The sequence below is a fragment of the Lolium rigidum genome, chromosome 7, assembly GCF_022539505.1.
Source record: "Lolium rigidum isolate FL_2022 chromosome 7, APGP_CSIRO_Lrig_0.1, whole genome shotgun sequence".
Classification (NCBI taxonomy): Eukaryota; Viridiplantae; Streptophyta; class Magnoliopsida; order Poales; family Poaceae; genus Lolium; species Lolium rigidum.
The window spans coordinates 200273937-200286580 of NC_061514.1; the positions used below are offsets into that span (position 1 = coordinate 200273937).

Consider the following 12644-nt stretch of genomic DNA (forward strand, 5'->3'; position numbering starts at 1 on the left):
TGACCGGGCTCCTGACCGGACCAGGCCGGTCCAAACCGGGCCAGCGAATGGGCCATGACCGGGAGATCTCTGTTACTTACAGAACATCCCCCGGCTGGCACCAGTCCAGAGGCCAGTCGGCGCCGGGCTGGCCGGCGCCAGGGCCGGTCGGACCGGGCCTATGGCCGGCCAGGTGCTGAAGAGCTCTTCTTGATTGTTGTCAAAGTAGGGGGTTTCCCTTTACCTTCTTGTTCCATTGATACAGCATTTATGCCTCTTTGGCTAATACGTGGGATTAACCTCATAGACATGTATTGGCCAAATACTCTAGCACGGTGTCATTGTTACCAAAATAATGGATAAGTGTAAAATACCCTTACAGTGATGTCATAATCGATTGGGTCTCTACTCGAGTCTTTGACTCCCCTAGATACTCAGGGGCTACTTATACGGGCATACCTGAACTGGTACCTCTTGTTACTATACCCCGTTCGGTCCAAGCAGAGGCCCACAGAAGAATCATCCAACTCAAGTTTTTTTTTGAGATCGCACCACTTTATTAAACACTGTCAACAATGTTTACATGGAAATTCAAACCCTATGGTGCATGATTCAACCACACATGGCGCCCCTGCGGTAGAGAGGAGGAAAACCGGGCTAAATTATGGGCCTCCCACAGAAGAATCATCCAACTCAAGTAAAGTTAGGCTGCACAAAGCACCCGAAGGCCCATGGACCTGGTGTGTGCGAACAATGATACTATTCCACCAAGGAAACTCCAACATTGTAACCCACCTGGACACGGTAACCTGAGACCTGGCTTCGCATATAAAAGCCAGGATGGGCTATAGGGCGAGGAGAGAGACGAGACACCAAACCCTAGCTACGCTAAATCAATCTTACCATAGCCATCTCGTTGACCTTTGTAACCTCATCAATAATACAAGCAAACAAGCAACATGCAGAGTCTCTCCTTTGGAGGCCTCACGATGTGTAAAACTCGTCTTTAAGTGTGCTGCGCTTGTACGACATCGAAATCACCAATACATTTCTTCCCCAAAACCCAACTCCATTACGTATGGGCATTGCCGTGGATACCCCGCGTCACTGAGAGAGCTCTCAGTTTCAGATTCTCTATGATAGCGTGGAAAGTAAAAGGCCACCTGACACTAAAATTTTCATTATTCTTTTCTTCTTTACGCCTTATAATATTAAAATCACAACTTACTAAAATCGGAATGACTCTTCCTCACATATTCTTACCAGTTCAGAGCAGCACCGTAAACTGCCACTAAAACCCATTTGAAGTTATCCATTTAGAAGTGACGAAAAGCTTAATGCATCTATACGGGTGACCACCTGCTGAACTGTACGATGCATTAATACCAAGAATTCCCCTAGACTGCCCAGTAGAAGGAACACAATACCATTGGATATCTTGTCCGGTAGAAATGTTGTTCGAGAAAGGTGGTGAATTTTTTCTCTACCAGTCTCTAGAATGGCGAAAAAAATCAAGTTTGTGTTCTTTTAAAGTTTCACGAACAAAATATATTTTACGGGGTCCTTAAAACCGTCAGTATTCTAGAATACTTTTCATTATGAAACTATAATCACTTTTTATTATTCAGCCTAACACTTCTATGCACCACTTAGGTGCAACTAGGGTGTCAAGGTGGGATCCCGGTGGGATGTCATTTTATACTATGTAGTTCAAATTTTGATGTCAAAATTTGTACTAAAAAAATCAAATTATACTACAAGTGGGATAAAAATGGGATCCCACTTGACACCCTTAGGTGCAACCTTTTTTTTTTTTTTAAACTTTAGTGACTTTTTGGAACTCTGGTTACCCTCCTCGGAAAGATTAGAGGACAAGTCAGTCAACAGAATCATTTTGTTGGCTTGTCTTTTCATTTCTATTTTCTTCTAATTTTTTTGAAAGCACTATTAAGGTTTTCTTGTTATCAACTTCCTTTATAGTAGCAATTGAGACCATCAACTGATGACCCTAAAGAAACACCCAATTTTTTCGCCCTATGCATGAAAACATCATCCGGAACCTCCATCCAACCAATATTCCGTAACTTGGGTTCAAAACTTCAAATACTGGCGGATATTAACCGACATTTTGCAATGGTACAAGGGTGGAAGATCTTCATTATATGTACGACGGTGTTTCCATCTTCGAAATAGGCTTTCGCCCTGCTATATTAATATAGCAACCAACCGATACAAGATAGATAACCGCTGGGGCAAACAGCACATCAAAGCCCAAAAGAAACATAAGAAGAACAGAAAAGAAAAACAAGGCCGACAAAGTTGGATCGACGAAAACGGTGATGATCCGCAAGACTCCGGAGAATTCCCACCACGATCTTAGCCCTCCGAAGCGCCGCATACCAACGCAACACCTTCAAGAAGGGATGCAACGATGACGACGCTGCTGCCCGGACAACTCCTAGGGTTTCCCCCGATATGCGGGACGGTTGTGGGGAGGGGGAACCCCGACGCCCCTCAAGAAGGAATGGCGGCGCCCACGGGCGTCACCGCATCGGTGTCGGCCATCCGACAAGGATTTCTCCCGTCCCCCAAGAACCACAACCCCGAACACTCCATCTTGCTCCGCCAACCTCGCCGCCCACCAACTCGCGCCACCACGGTCTTGCAACCACCACCGCCGTCTCACCGTAGCCTAAAGACGACGACAGGCGAAACCGAGAAAAGGCAACCCGGCCGAGGAGAAACGAGACAACAACCACGCGGGAGGACACCACCTCCACCGCCGCCTGCGGTGACAGACCGAACACAGCTACAGGAGCAGACCATGCCTCTCTGGCCCGGCCGAGCCCGGCACGCTCGTGAAGCTCCCATGGCCGTGCTGCAGTCCGCGCATCGCCGTCCTGATCGCCCTCAGCAAGATCAGCCCCATCGATCGCCGGAGGCAGACAAAGAAGCCCCGACCTGGCCCACCCAAGCCTAGATGGGGATCTGGGTCAGGAGGGCGCCGCCGCTGGCCTCCGCACCGCCCCGCCACCAAGTGGCAGCGCCGCCGCTACCAAGCCACCCGGAGCTGCGCCACTCGCGGTGTGCCATCGCCGCCGGAACCTTGAGCACCGCCGCTGGCCGAAGAGAGCCCCCGCGCCTCCCTGCCTAGCACGCGGGTAAGGGAAGGCCGCCGCCGCCGGCACCGCACGGGCTTTGCCCGGCGGCCTGCGCCGACGGCGGCGGAGGGGAGAGAAGGGGGGCTAGGTCCTGGGCTGGGAGGGCTGCGGTTGTCGCCCCCGGCGTCTCCATCCACCGCAGGTACTAGCATGCAATGCAACCGGGGGATAGTTTTCTTCATCACAACATTGTCCCAGCGCCTCAATAGAAGCAAGTGTAGCTGACCCTGACATGTCCACCTCTGAAGGTAGTAACCTGACCTGACGGTGTATCGACTGCTTAGCAGAGCGCCCCAGTTAAGCAATGAAAATCGTCAAACACGTAGTGGACGCCGGTGCAATGCGCACCCTGCCGGATGGAGCTGCATCCGATGGGTGTAGCGCTGTGTAAAAAGCACAGTCCGTCTCCGAGAACGAGAAGAGTCTGGCGTTCACAAGCATAAGGATAAGCTGCGCGCGGCCAAATTAAAGGCGGACGACTCCGATCGAAGAGTGGACACGCCTCGCCTCGATTCCTTGGTGGGTGCCCTAGCCGTGCGCGCTCCTCTTCCTTCAGCCGTCGCCCCTAGTCGAGATCATGCCGGGGGGCAGACGCCCGCGCGCACTGCGGCCGTGGCTCTGTGGCCGCGCTGGGGCTGGGCGGAGATCGCATTGAGGATCCGATCGGACGCTTGGCCTCGCGCGCGGTTCAGAGCGGATCGGACGCTTGGCCTCGCGCGCGTGAGTAGTCAATGTTTAGTCCCACACCGCTTCCTTATGTCTGGATGAAGTGGTTCAAATAGTGGCGGATGTCATCCGTGATCGCCGAGCCAAGTAGCGATGGTCTGTAACCCTAGCGGGGGCATTAAGGTGGCGGGATCGACTGGGCTTGGGACGCATTGTAGGGGCCGTGTTCCATTACGGTGCACGAATGTGCAGCTTGGCATCGCCCTACGTCGGCGCAGGCCTTCTGGACGCACTCCTGATTCGGCGGGAGTCACGCGCTGCTGGCATGCCGAGCAGCAACGGCACCTGTTCGCTGATGGGTGGAATCGGCTCGGTCCGTGCGGCCTCACCCCCGGCCAGACTGCCAATCCTTTTTTGTTGCTCTAGGAATTAGCATGATCTTGCAACTCTCTCTGCCTACCAGTGACACACATTAAGGCATCAGGTTGTGCTCTGATGTTTCCTTGTGTTCTTCTTACTGATCTCTGATGCCGGCACTCGAGAGTTATATACGTACTGCAGTAGGTTCTAGGTCGAATTCGTTGTCTTCTCCGGTAATCAGGCTGTTATCAGGTACCTGCGGGCTGCCGATAAATTGGACAGTGTAGCCAGCAGCTATATGCTCACCGCCTCATCAGAGAATTTGGTACCTGATCGACAAGCTCATTTCAGTTAAATCCACAGAGAGGAAGATAGCCTATGAGCCTATGAGGACAGAGAGAAAGTGGTACTTGCATCCATAAGGATAAAGATAGTCTTTGATTGTTCCATCCTATGAGCCTAGGACTGCTACCTGCTCCGCATACTTAGCTTACTTTGTTGTAGAATCGATTTACTTAAAAAAAATGTATGATGCTCTGTGTCTAAGTCAATGTGGTCACAATATTTTCTCTTCGCTCCAGAGGCCACATAACCTGCCTATGGTAGCAACTACCAGATGCCTATGAAACGAAAGCAAGCTCATATAGTGGCCTCTTGCGTTCAAAATGCTTCAGTAGCAGTTTCTTGTCACTCATGTTTGGTTTGCCATTCAGTTTTCAGTTTTTCTTTTGTTCCTCGTCAGATGATGTTGCTGCGAGCATGTCATTATGTTCAATTACGCTGTGAAATCAGTCTATGAATTCTGAAGGCATCACTAGTTGCTGTCCGTTTGCTAAGAGGAGAACTAGTTGGCCATACTTCTGATCATGACCTGACACGAACCGTGAGTGTTTCCTCGTATTGATTCTGTCTCCGTAACATCTGAAAATCAGACTACTTACTTTCTTGGTTGACACTAGATTATATCTTGTAAAGAAATAGCAGGTCCTACAAGCTGGTATCAAGCAAACAATTTATACCTAAACTTTTGTTTACCATCAGATGTTCCTTTTTCATTTCGTTTCCCTTGTTTACGCACATCAACTATTTCACCATTGCATCCCAAGATTGATTCAGACTAGAAGGACTGGCGCGCTTTGCCGCGCCGTTTTTGTTCTTGGCGTTTTTTTTTCTCTTTCCCACATAAAGTGAGATTGATTTTGTAAGTTAACATTGATGCATGTGCAAGTATGAACTTCTACGAACATCGACGTACCCTCTAAACCAAAACAAAATGAAGTAAACGTATGGTATATTAATAAACACTCGAAGGCTTTGATTGTAATTCCACATGAGCAAATATATATAAAAAATATTGAACTTTAGTTTCTAGCTTATTTCAAAAAGAATCTTATATGCTTCATCTAAAAAAGTTATGCAATGGTGCTACCACATATAGCCCTTGTGTGTCTCAAAAGAGGAAACATATTGTTGTAGAGGCAGCTATTCAGACCAATACAAAGAGAGCCACATATCTCCACTAATATAAAAAGAGAGAGAGCCGGAGATCCAAACAATATCAGCCGTTTAAAAAGTACATCCAACGTCCCACGAGGCTTCAATGTTAAGCGCTAAACATCTCCACCAAACGATCTCTCAGCAAAAGCTACCGATTATTCCAGCAAAAAAAAAACAACAACATAACTCCCGTTCTTCCACGCGTGGGCAGCAGTTCACAGCTCCACCTTGGGGAAAAAACTACCCTTCTCCCGCGATCAGTGCTGCAACGCACGCGCAGCCTCCGGCACACCGGCAACACGCCTTGCCGAATTTGTCTACCTTCACGAAGTAGCCGCCGTTCTCCGGCGTGTGTGCTGCAGCACACAGGCTGGATCCTACACACTGACTCTCATCACCGCCGGGGCTCCTGCACACCGGCTCATCACCTCCGGCTACCCCTGCTTACACCCTGCGGAGGCTCTCTTCCTCTCTCTGCGACTGCACCTCCCCCACACCTGTCACCTGGGATCGCGTCTCCCTCTCAGGGTCAGCACGTCGCCGCCGCGATTTCACCTGCATCCTGCACAAAACAGCGGACTACTGATCAGGTAATATATATATTCATGAGATTACCAAAAAAAATAGGTGTTTCGTGTAACCATTGTGGGTTTCTCAAATACTCAATCTTCGCGTTATCAATTGTTACTATTCTGTTACAAGTATACAATGTACTCCACTATTATGTTGCTTTTGTTTATGTACTCTTTTTGCTAACAATGGTACTGCTTCAGTCTACAGCTTCCCGGGATGAAGAATAATAATGCATCAGCCTCGCAGCTACGATCAACGAATCGTTCCACGTTCAAAGACCTAACAAACATCCCTTCGGATGTGGGTGCAACTCTAACATGTAATCAACCGGGGCAACAAAAAAAAACCACTGGTCACGGCTGGTATGCCCTCCTTTCTGATGAGGATAAAGCAAAATACCTCGAAAAGCGCCGTATAGCCCGCCAGCAGAAGAAGTATTCAAACATGACTACTCTTGACCATGACCAAGAAGCATGCACACTGGATGGGCCATCACATAACGTCCAATCTACAGCTGTCAGCAACATAAGCAACACCCAGATAGATGGTAAAATGTTGAACCTTTTTCCTACAATTTATTTTTATGTACTTACCTCTGGTTCACCAGGTGCTTCATGTACAGTGCGTGCCTCAGCAATCATTGATCATCATCAACATGGAGTCCATATGGACGGGAGGAATAAACGGTCTGTCCAAAATTTGGATGTCAAACTATTCGATGATAGGAAAGCACAAGAACATAAAAAAAAATGTATGTCTCACCTCAAGAATAAAGTTGCATCTGATGGCGTCAATCACGAAGTAACAGAATCATCTGCCACACAGGATTTACGTTGTAAGAACACTTTGACATCCTACTGTCTTGTTCAACTTTCCAAATCACAGATTATGCATTTGTCTTCTCTAATGTTCAAGATCCAACTATATATATTCATGATGCCAGATGTGGGGAGCATGGCTGGAAGTCCTGGTACTAATGAAGCTCGACCAGATGAAGCTAATGTCATACAAAAAAAGTCAGTTGGTATGCAAGTCTATCCCACGAGAAGAAAGCAGCATATCTGATGAAACTTCGTATGGCTCGCGCACAGAAGAAAGCAGCACAGACATGTACCCCATCGTCTACTTCACCTGGTAAAGAGTTAGAGACTCTCATGATTACCTATTATTTATCCATTAATGAAGACATACAAAAAAATAGTTGGAGCAGATTACTTACATGTTTATTTTTACATACCACTCTTTATCCCTCTACCTATTGAACTCTTTAGGATATGCAAGTGCATGTCAGCATATGTACCTTTCATGTGCAAGTGCATGTCAGCACAAGAGTTTGTGCATCTTTGTAGGTATTAGCCAGGTTCAACCGGATCAATTCGGGATGAACCAACTGCAAGGCACACAATCTAGCGGGACTGCTGTCGACGAACATGATAGCAATGACTGGTTGCATACGAATATGACTTACCAACGACAGTCCACGGATGTGCCTCACATTGGAAACCTGGCGGGGACCATCGGAATGCAGGTTACCCCCACATCTTATATCTATGGTCCCTCCATCGAAATGAGAGGTATACCAAAACTAACCTGGCAATACGGATTAATTTCTCCCGACTTCAGGATGTATACTTTGTACTTGACATTCACATTATGATTTCCATTTATTATTTATTTCAGAAGCATATTCTGAAAAGGAACGTCGCCGTAAAAGGGAATCATACTCGGGAATAACAACGGAGGAGAAAGATGTTGTCTTGCAGAGAAATCGTGCTTACAAGATGGGGAGACGAAATTCCTTACCCTTATCACACCAATCTGGCATTGTGAGGGAGGCCAGCGGTTCAAGCCAAAGATCACCATGTACACCTTCCAATCAAGTTCAACCATCACATGCCAACAGCCCTGCAGGTAACTTGAACCAACTTAGTAATCATATACCTACAATTGACGCTAGACTGTAAGGTAAAAAACCAATTTGTACACATTTTTAGATGACACTAACCATGATGAGGAGTCAGATCCACATGGAATATATGAGCCAATGGATCCAGCAGCTGATACACAAGGTAAATTGTCTATCACTATTTGAGTTCCTGTCTGGATTAACATTCATTTTGAATTATCAGTTTCTGCAATTATGATTAGCTTATTCAGATGTGTACATATAATATCTGAGGTTAAAATGGAATATTTAGTGTTGGCTGCACATAAAGCCTTCATATACAAGTGTTTTTCCTCCCAGTAAGGCGAATGAGATTCTCGATCCTTATGACTTCTTGTACCACAATCTGCCAACCAAGCATTATTTGTTGAAGCCAGTAAAAGATTGCATACATTGCGGAGCAATGAGGCTGCAATATGAGGGTCCCGCTTTCGTTGCGAGAAAAGGAAAGGTCAAGATAGCTACCCCTGAAGTTCCTGACGAGTTGCGCCGGTTGTTTACAAGTCAGGTTGATGCTGATGCAAAATATTTCAGAAAGCACATCTGATATTTCAACACCCATTTCTCCTTCACAAGGCTTGGAGTCACCCTTGATAAGACGGTCAGCAATGCGGCGAGAACCGGTGTGTATACATTTGTAGCACAAGGGGCAATGTATTATAAGATGGACGATCCGGTGCACTGGTGGTCAAGGACCTAGACAACTCTACTTCTATGATACAGATGAAGCCTTGGAACATAGAGTCAAGCGGTCTCCAGACCTTGATATCAATATCATACGAAAGATTCTGGAGATACTAGAGGACAACCCATATGTACAGACCTTCAAGAGCTGTGGATCTGTTCCGAACCTAGAAGAATATAGGATATCCCTTAACACGGATATAAGACTCGGACCAGCGAAGATACAATGCCCCAACCGCTTCCCCGAGTGGCCGCAATGTGGGTTGAAGGGACCGACCAGAAAACACTTTTGATAGGCAAGTTGTCGTGCATGGCAAAGGGGACCGTCCAATATATATTAGAGCTTACTATGGTTGCTATGATCCTTTGGCATATCCATTATTTTTATACACTTTGCACATCAAATTTTATAACAATGTTGAATAATGCATATTTAGGACGGTTTTCAACTAAGGAAGTGATTTTTGGTTCATGTGCTGAAGTACGAAGGAAATGAAGCTTTAAACAATATCCCAGCCATTCAACGAAACCTTATTGATCGCATCAAAAAGTGGACCTTCAAGAAACAACCATCATCAGCTAACAAATAGAAGATATAATGTTGCATAGATGTTATTTTTCTGTATTTTTGTAACTAATTATAATACATATACTTATATCACGGATTTTATGTGGAAACATGTATGTGGATCGCTTGTTGCATAGATGTCCCTCTTCTCTCTCTCAACTAGAGAGGTTGGTAAACCTGTGTTTAGATACAACTCGATTAGGGATGTTGGGATACACATTTAAAGTGGGGGTTGAAGTAAACTTGCTAAACCGTATGATTGGAAATAAAATTATTTATCATAAATTATAATGCACTCTTTTTTCCTTCATCTAGCTCCTCCATATTATTGATGCTGGGCAAATGCAATCTAATATTGCACATTGACCACGTAAATCACAAACCACAAGTTGGGAAAAAAATTCACCACGGCTCAAATTTCTTACTTGGATATAGAGTTATCATTTGTACAATATCAACGGAATTTCATTGGAGATATTTGTCATATCCACTAACGCATCTATCTGCACTGCAGTTAAGTGTTCTGAATCTAACTGAACATATACTCTGAATATCTTGTGTTTTTTTTTCTAATTTTTATTATAAGATGTTAACTGCCGTGAAAATAGGTCATTGTTATGGCAGTCATTTTAAGTGGATACACATGAAGTTTAACTGGTGCAGTTCAGAGCTGTATATGAAACAGGGTATTTTGGGATATGATGTATTAGCTGACCCAAATATATCCCAGGATCCAAAGTTGATGACTCAAGCAAGGCAAAGATAAGGTTCTATTTTCAAACACCCTGATGACAGGCTTAAGCAGCTGGTTGGTAATGGTAATGTCGTTACTGCGAGGATTGCTCCCGGCAGCAACAACGTCTAAAATTCAGTACTAGCTTGTATGTCTTTGTTGAAGTCAATATTGGGTTCACAATCCAAGACCAGAGCAGGAACCTTCAAAGCAACAACCCACAAACATACATAATGCAAGCGTGGAACCTCTCACCAACACACTCCTCTCTTATCTTTAGAAATTACTATTACTTGAAAGATAAGTTTATGGGTACATCCTGGGCAGACTAACCCGGATTTTAGCAACAACTGTTTTGTAAACTCAGGTCCAAATAATGTGCATTTTTTATGGCCAAACAATAATCGGTATAAGTGTGTAAAATCTTACGCTTCCACCAGTAGATAATCATCAATGTCTGCCCAGATTGCTTCTTCCCGCATACCGGTGCCGACACCAAAGAGGTCCTCAACAACTTGCCGCTGGGATATCTGTCTTAGCCACCTTGATTTTTACCACCTTCCCCTCTAGGAGGAACACTTCATCGGCTGCAAACAAACCTATACTGTTAGTCGTACGACGCCCAAACCCTCCACCAATGCAAAACATCAGTTTCATGTACACAACCCTAACCTGCATGAGTTTTATCTTGCTGGCAGCAAATCAGCATGAATTTTCACTTGCTCTGATTCGGTTGCTTTATTTTATTACTGGATTGAGCTGCGAGCCTGCAAAAGTATTGTCCCATTTCAGTGTTTGAAAGTCTGTGAGCTGTTCTGAAACTTAGCAGCAAAGATGAAGCAATGGGGTGTTTAGCTTTATTAGCAAAGTAATATGCTACATATGAATGGGCCATACGGAACGGCAGCTCGGAAAGTGAAATGGAGAGAAGATTTGAACCTTGTATTTTTGGTGGCCGGTGCACTTGAGCTCTTCGGTGTGCGATGACCGCGGCCGCCGTTCAAGTGTAGAGAAGCCCTATGTGTCCGCGTCCACCTCTGATAGCGCATAGCACTGGATCGACCATGAGCATGAAGAGATCGAGCACCTCCCAGACTCCCAGTCCTGGGTCACCGGCCGGAGGTGGTCGTTGATGTGGAGTCGTCGGTCACACGGGAGGAAAGATGGGGGAGAGCTGGATGGGGATGTCGCAGGGATGAGGGATGGGGGTGGGGGAGAAATACTACGGCGTCGATTGGTCTCCGGTCACGGATCGGGTGTCCGGTTGCCGGCGTTGGGGAAGATCCAGGGACTCAAGGGAGAAGCAGAGTGGTGAGTGCAATTTTTTTTTACTTGAGTGCTATTTCCTTCAGTGTGTACAGGTGCAAGGACACCGAGCATGAGAGACGGTGAGAGGCTGAGAGCAGCATATGAAACTTTCGGCCTTCAGGTGAGCAATGGACTGTGGGCCGTGGGCCGTGGGTCCATCTTTTCTCTGTCATATATAAGCATCAGAAAAAACCATTGTTTTCTTATTTTTATTTTTTGACGGTTATGAAGGTTTTTTTGCGAAAAATAATTGTCCTTATTAAATATATATGTCAAATTTTGTGTTATCAAAAATTTGAAATCATGCATTACAATGCTTGCGTGGCCACTCGATGGCTCGTCGGTCTGGAGAAATCACAACGAGCAGGGATTCTTCGAGGTCCGAGTTATCTCCATCTGTCAATCCAACATAACAGGATCAAATAGATGAACTTTGATTATACATTAACATGGTCGATGATGCCCCTTCACTAGATTATGACATCTTCGAGAAAGAACCATCATAAACGAATAAAAAGAAGATAATACTTACTCCCTCTGTTCCATTCTATAGTGCCTATAGTTTTTTGGCACGGAAATTAGCGCAAGAGTATTTTTTACACAAGACCCCTAGCTGATCGATTTGAGATCAACGTAAAATTTGGGAAATCCATATCTTACTAACTCACCATAACAAATTTGGGACTTGAACGATTTGGGAGCTGAACAGGGAGGGTGTAATTGAAAAAAAGCTAAGCTACAACCTTATATTCTGAAACAAATGCCAAAAATCTATAGGCACTATAGAAAGGAACGGAGGGAGTAGTTATTATTTTTAAGTATTTTTTGTAAATAATGGCAATACAAATATTTATATGATCATGCATTTTATGTGGAAACATGTGATAGTTTGTTACACACCTCCTCACATGATTAGGCATGACATATTTAAAGTGGCGTTTCGAAAAAACTTGCTTACAAAAATAAGTTTCAAAACAAAATTATTTTATTAAAAATTATAATACGTGCGTGGCACGTGCACCTTTACTAGTAGAGAGGAAGGAGAAGAAGTGGTTGATTGGGGGTCACGTGGTGGGTGTGGGGAAGAGTCGAAGAGAGGACATGAGTGGGCGATTAATCCCGATCGACACAAAAGATGGCACACAGTGTTATCTTACTTTCCCTTGTGGT

The 12644-nt window shown here is 45.3% G+C and overlaps 1 long non-coding RNA gene across 1 annotated transcript; it reads right to left on the reverse strand.

Moving 5' to 3' along the window:
• Positions 1-6127: 6127 nt before the first annotated feature.
• On the reverse strand, positions 6128-6840 carry LOC124674985. The gene is made up of 3 exons (XR_006993144.1): positions 6830-6840; positions 6636-6716; positions 6128-6225 (listed from the first exon to the last, which is right to left on the reverse strand). It is a non-coding gene; the product is annotated as an uncharacterized LOC124674985 (long non-coding RNA).
• Positions 6841-12644: the final 5804 nt, after the last annotated feature.